Source organism: Triticum urartu, chromosome 2A (genome assembly GCF_056163025.1).
Source record: "Triticum urartu cultivar PI428250 chromosome 2A, HENAU_Tu73, whole genome shotgun sequence".
Lineage (NCBI taxonomy): Eukaryota > Viridiplantae > Streptophyta > Magnoliopsida > Poales > Poaceae > Triticum > Triticum urartu.
Window position 1 is genome coordinate 354,862,246 of NC_141874.1, and position 7,516 is coordinate 354,869,761.

The window sequence follows — 7,516 nt, forward strand, 5'->3', positions numbered from 1 at the left end:
CGGCGGGCGCTGCGCTGGAGAGGAAGCAGGCTTGGCGCGGCAGGAGGTGGGGACACATCTCGTGGTCCTGCTGGAAGAGGAAGCAGAGGAACGGCGCCATGGCGTGGTTTCGGTGACGAGAAAGGTCGGACGAGGCAGGGAAGCTTGGCGCACGGCCTCTGTTGCTTGTCTCCCGCGCAGACGAGGACGAGGCAGGAGGTCGCGCAAGGTGGCCGGGGCGGTGGCTTCGACGTGGTTCGCCGGGAAGACGGCAACGGGCGGCGGACTTGACGGAGCTCGGCGAGAAGATCAGCCATGGCGCTGGAGCTCCTGTTGAGGTACATAGGGATGAGGAGATTAGGTAGAGGGAGCTGCAGGGAAAAAGGAACAGGAGGAGAGGGTCCCGACGGGGGCTCATCTGCTGGTCTCGGGAGGGGCTCGTCTCCCTGGTTGACAAGGAGAGCGAAGACAAGTTGGATCGAGGGGAGGCCTCGGGTGGAGTCTGGTTGGTGGGATTGGATCGGAGGAATGAGGGGATCCCGAGGAAGAAAGGTAGGTGGCGGCGCGATGGGACAAGTGGGCTAGAATTTAGGGTTTCATCTGTGTATAAATAGCAGGTGGGATAAATTAGGGGCTGTCCGGTCCCTTCGATCATAATCGGAGGGTCACAAATAACTATGTTAGGAAGTCCAATTAACAAAACGGATACGTTTTGTAGATGTTTGGGGATGATCCGGACACAACGGTGGCGACAGTCTGGGTCGGGTCCGGGACAGCTTTTCGGACGCGCGCGCGAGGAGAGCCGCGGGCTGACGAGAGAGGTTAGGTAGGGTCTGACGGTGAGTAGTGGACTGTGCAGAAGGCCTCGGGCTAAGACAAGAGAAGAGAGAGGGAGGCCCGGCGTCTGTTTCCGGAGACCAAAAACATCCGACATTAGACCGGCTATAATGCCGCTATAGTTTAACGGTTGGGCTATCAAACGAACTCCGAATGCGATGAAACTTGACAGGCGGTCTATCTACACTATAATAAGACCACACGCCAACTTTCAACCCAATCCGAGAACATTTTCCAGCCACTTATAAAATAATATTTCGGACGTGCCGCGGGCGCGTGCAAGTGTGTCTGGGCTCAGAACGGACAACGGCCGGAACTGGGGGAACCCGGACGGATGCAAGTTTTGAAAACATGATGATGCCGTGCGGATGATGACATGATAAAATGCAACACACAAGCAAATGACATGGCAACATCGGTGAATAACAGGAAGACACCTGGCACATCGGTCTCGGGGCGTTACAAAATCCTTACCCAAAACTCGAAAACTTCACAACACAAAACTCCAACAAAAAAATCTCGTAAGCTCCGTTAGTATAAGAAAATAAATCACCACTTTTGGTACTGTTGTGAACTAATTCTTTATTTATATTGGTGTAATATCTATTGTATTCCAACTTTTCCATGTTTCATACCCCCCTGATACTAGCCATAGATGCATCAAAATAAGCAAACAACACGCGAAAACAGAATCTGTCAAAAACAGAACAGTCTGTAGCAATCTGGTGATTTTGAATACTTTTGTGACTCCAACAATTCTAATAAATTAGTAAGTCGTAGATAATTTGTTTATTAATCCTCTGCAAAAACAATCAGTATTTTATTGCACTTCTGTTAAAATTTAAAACTAATCTCCTGGGCGCAAAAGTTTCTGTTTTTCAGCGGGATTAAATTAACTATCACCGTAAGCTATCCCAAAAGTCTTACTTGACACAAAAACTAATTAAAACACAAAACCTCATCTAACTAGAGGCTAGATTATTTATTCAAAGCAAAACAGGACCTAAAAAGCAAGAACAAAAATGAAATTGGGTTGCCCCCCAACAAGCGCTATTGTTTAACGCCCCTAGCTAGGCATAAAAACACGAATAGATCTATGTATTATCATCTTTGTCATGCAAACCATAAGTGGCTCTCATAATAGATTCATAATGCGATTTAATTTTATTTCTTGGAAAGTGTTCCATGCCTTTCCTTAATGGAAATTGAAATCTAATGTTTCTTTCTTTCATATCAATAATTGCACCAATCGTTCTAAGGAAAGATCTACCAAGAATAATATGACATGTAGGGTTGGAATATATATCAAGAACAATGAAATCTACGGGAACATAATTCCTATTTCCAACAATAAGAACATCATTAATCTTCCCCAAGGTGGAATCCGCAAGGTGGAAGTTTAGAGAACAATCATCAAATTCACGGAAACCTAGCAAATCACACAAAGTTTTTGGAATCCGCAAGATGCAAGTTCTAGCAAATCACACAAAGATTAAATAGGAGTCACATCAATCACTTTTAGATCTTCATCATCATTTTCACAGAAACTAGAAGTACACGCTTTTATAAGCCAATCTTTCTTAGCACGCATCTTAGTGGTTCTTTCTTTGCATTCATCAATGGAAATTCTCATGGCTTTGAGAGACTCATTGATCTAAGTTTCAAAGAATCAACATCAAGAGAAATTCTATCCACCTTCCTAGCCAAATCATCAATCTTAAGCAATTTTTCTTCAATCAAAGCATTGAAATTCTTTTGCGAACTAATAAATTCTTTAACACTATTCTCAACTTCATAGGGCATATTATTATAATTTACGTAAGAATTGTTATAGGAATTACCATAATTATAACAGGAATTAATAGGAAACATCCTAGGATTAAAATTACCTCTATACGCATTATTACCAAAATTGTTCCTACCAAAAAAATTCACACCCATAGATTCATTATTGTTTTCAATCAAAGTAGACAAAGGCATATCATTAGGATCAATAGGAGTACTCTTACTAGCAAACAATTTCATAAGCACATCCATCTTTCCACTCAAAACATTTATTGCTTCAATTGCATGCACCTTTTTACTAGTGGAAGATCCTTCGGTATGCCATTGAGAATGGTTGACCATAATATTATTTAGGAGTTTAGTAGCTTATCCTAAAGTAATTTCCATAAAAGTGCCTCCCGCGGCCGAATCTAAAAGATTTCTAGAAGAAAAATTCAATCCAGCATAAAAGTTTTGTATAATCATCCAGAAATTCAAACCATGAGTAGGGTAATTTCTAATAATCAATTTCATTATCTCCCAAGATTGTGCAACATGTTCATGATCAAGTTTCTTAAATTCATAATACAGTTTCTAAGGGAGATGATCTTAGCGGGAGGAAAATACATGGAAATAAAAGCATCTTTACACTTATTCCATGAATCAATATTATTTTTAAACAAAGATGAAAACTAAGTTTTAGTGCGATCCTTAAGCGAGAACGGAAATAACTTCAACTTAACAATATCATTATCCACATCTTTTTTCTTTCGCATATCGAACAAATCAACGAAATTATTAAGATGGGATGCGGCATCTTCATTGGGAAGGCCGGAAAATTGATCTTTCATAACAAGATTCAGCAAAGCAGTATTAATCTTACAAGATTCCGCATTAGCATCGGGAGCAATCAGAGTACTAGTAAAATCATTGTTGTTGGTATTGGAAAAGTCACACAATTTGGTATTATCTTGAGCAACCGTGACAAAGAAAGGAATCCAACACACGAGCACACAAAAAGTGTCACATCCCTAGCTTCTGGCATTTCACTAGGCTAGTTTCATGTGTGCATCATGTTTAAATTTTGCCTAAACTTGAATTGGGGATGTTCAAACCCTATAACCAAATGAAATCCAACTAGGATCACAATGAAATATTCTCAATGATCCCAAATGCCCTTTGGAAATGTTCATCATTTCTGATAAAGGTAAAAACCTCTGCCAAAAATGATAAACATATTTCCAGGACATTTCTGGATTTTTGAATTAACTCATATTGTAATTGAATTGGGGCATTTAAATCCTATAAACATTTTAAATGCTCTAATAATTCTGAAACTAGTTGAGGGTTGTTGGGAATAATTTCAATAGTGCCCACAAATATTTTCAGGATTTTTGGAAATGCTCTGGCATTTTTAATAAAGACAAAACAATTGTAGAAAATAGAAAACAGAAACAATTAATAAAAGAGAGAGGAGAAAGGAACCTACCTGGCCCACTTACCTGTAGCCGGCCCAGCTTGACCAGCCCAGCCCACCTACATCGTCGCTCATCGTCTTCCTCTGTAGTAGGCAGAGGCGAATATGCACGCGCGCGCCGGGAGGCCTCCACCTCCTGCTTTGCGCTGGAAGCGTCCCTGCGAGTCCAGCTACTTGCCTGGAGACGCCATGCTGCCCCCCCGACTCTCTCTCGCTCTCTCTCGTCCCCATCCTCTCCCCTGGCTCTCTCCCTCGCACGCACCGAACGCAGCCGCCGCCGCCGCTCACCGTTGCCGCACCCAGAGCCTCCCCCTCGACCCCTCGACATGCCCAGTAGCTCCACTACCTCGTCCTTGACCTCCTCACCAAGCCAAGCGACACCGGACGCCGCCGGACGCCCTCACCGCCGTCTTCTTCAACCTCAGGCCACCGAGATCGCTGGCGACTGTGCGCCCGCTCCGACGCTTCCCCGAGCTCTGCGAGGCCACTGAATGAACCGCTGTGAGCTCCTGCGTGGATCCCCTCCTTCCTCCCCTTTGATTTCGAGCCGTAGACGTCGCCCCCTTGACGGCCGTAGCCGCTGCCGCTTGAGCTCATCGTCGGCATAGCTCCGGCGACCAAATGGTCACTCCGGCGAGTCCAACTTGCTCCCCGCAACGCGTAGTGCCCCGCTAGACCTTCGCCTCGCTCGTTAGCACACCACAGCGCTAACCCGCACCAGCCCCGAACTCCGGCAGCCGCCGCGGGTTCCACTCCGGCGAACTCCGGCCACCCCCGCACCTCCCGTTGGTCTCCCTAGATGCGCACGAGCATAGGCTATCCTCTGGTGCCCCTGGCGCGTCGATCCGTCGCCTCTAGTGAGTTCCGAGCAAACTCCGCTGCGGTTCGAGGTCACCGCCGGCGAGACTCCGGCGACTGTCGACGTGGCCACTTAGTTAGCACTAATCACTCACTAATTAACCTCCTGACCCACTTACATGTGGGACCGGTGCCTAAAATATTTAGTTTAACTTTTTGCTAGATTAGCACTAATTCCAGTGGCCCCGCTTGTCAACTTTGACTTGGCCACGTCAGCTTTGACCGGGTCCCACATGTCAGCCTCTGTAGCTGACTATGTGCCACTGACTAGTGGGCCACACCTGTCAGGTTTGACCTGGACGGTCTTGTTGACCAGCTGACATCAGCATGACCTAATGGTGACGCAATATTTCCTTTCTGGAATTTAAATAAATCTTAAATGATAGAAAATGTCCAAAAGTTCCAAAAATCATAGAAATTCAACCGTAACTCCAAATGAAATAAATTATATATGAAAAATTATCAGAAAAATCCAATCTATCCATTTATACTAATTTCATGCATGTTCAACCAACTTATACCCACTGTATAAGTGAAAACATGATAATGGCATTTTAAATGCTAAATATGGAGTTTGCATATGAACCCTTGGTCCATATGGACTTCATTTAAATTGTTGCTAGATGCATTAGTGCAAAACACATTCATATTGCCATGTCATAGCATGCATCATATTGTTGCATATTGTCATGTGTTGATTGAGTTCTTTCTCAGTTGCCGGTGTTTGTCCCCTCTCGATAGACGTTGTACCGATGCTGTGATCGTTGACACTGATGAAGACCCAATGCTATCTTCAGAAGTGCCAGGCAAGCAAAACCCCCTTGTTCATTTCGATACAAACCACTCTCTCGCTCTTGCTCTCTTTTACTGCATTAGGACAACAACGATTCAACTGTTACATGTTGCGGTAGTTGAACCCCTTTCCTCTGCATGACCTGTCATTGCCACAGTAAATAGATGAAACCCACTAGCATGAGTAGGAGTTGTTTGAGCCCTAATGTTCCTACTCATTCATGCTTGTTTGTCATGCCTGCTACTGCTTAGAGTTGAGTCAGGTCTGATTCATCGGGAGTGAATTGGAATAGTGATGAACATGTCCTACTGTGTGTGAGCTAAGTGTGTAAACACGATTTGGTAAAGGTAGCGGTGAGAGGCTATGTAGGAGTACATGGTGGGTTGTCTCATTGAAACCGTTCTTAGGAACTGAGTTCTGTGTTTGTGATCCATGACCAGCTACTACCACGCATTGGGCCCGAAACCAATGGACCCTCTCGACTTATTAACTTCCCTTGTCCTTTGTCCAGGAGTTGCAACTAGTTTCTGGTGTTTGTAGGATATGTGTTGGTGGCCGTGCATAGCGCTGACCCTAGGGGTGGGCTATGATGCGGTAGATACACCATGGCACGGTGTACCGGGCGCCCGTTTGGTGTCTCGGGAACCCTGCACACATCGTTTGGTGCTGTGAGCGAAACTCCAGTCGGATCTCCTCACGAATGGAACCCGAATAGGCGATAAACCTGGACTAGAGACTTGTGTGGTTAGTCAGGTCATGGACGACTCCCTCGCCAGGCTTCCGCTTGAAGGTTGCTGAGATACACGACGTGTACATGGTGGTAAGTGGCGAGAGCGTGTGTGAAGAAGTACACCCCTGCAGGGTTATAAATGATCTATTCGAATAGCCGTGTTCGCGGTAAAGGACTTCTGGGTTGCCTATAACAGTTCATAGACAAGTGAAAGTGGATACTCTAAAACTTGCAAGATAAGTGTGAGTGCTATGGATGGCCTTCTCGTAGGGAGACGGGAGCGGATCCATAGTGGTGTATTGAATGGTGAATATGTGGACTCATGTGCGCCACCTCAAAAGAGTTGCTTGCAATCGTAGTTCAGGTTAGCCACTGAGTCAAAGCTGGCTTGCTGAAGTCAAACTCCAACACCCCCCCCCATGTTGATACCGATGCATATGTAGCTAGTTCTGATGTAAGTCTTGATGAGTACCTTTGTACTCACGTTTGCTTAATTTATGTTTTGCAGAGAGACTTCAGTCTCGCTAGTGGTTCCGCGTGGACTTCGACGTTTAGCTTGATACCTCAGCTACGATCTTGTGCCCTCGGCAGGATCTGGTAGATAGTCAGGCTTCTCAGCCTTTTTCATTTATAGATGTCTGTACTCAGACATGTTAAGCTTCCGCATGTGCTTTGACTTGTATGCTATGATTGTTGGGTCATGAGACCCATGTTTGTAATATCTCGCTCCTTGGAGCCTAATGAATAAATACTTAAGTTGTAGAGTTATGTTGTGATGCCATGTTGTATTTACACATATCGAGCATATTGTGTGTATGATTGAAATGCTTGGTATGTGTGGGATCCGACAATCTAGTTGTTTATCCTTGGCAGCCTCTCTTATGGGGAAATGTAGTCTAGTGCTTCCATGAGCCATAGTAGTCCGCTACAGCCCGGTTCACCGGAGTCCTATTAGCCCAGCACTACTGCTCAGGACACTTGACTGGCCGGCATGTGTTTTTCACTTCGTTCCTGTGTCTGTCCCTTTGGGGAAATGTCACGCGGTGACATCCAGAGTCCTGCCTAGCCTGCTACATCC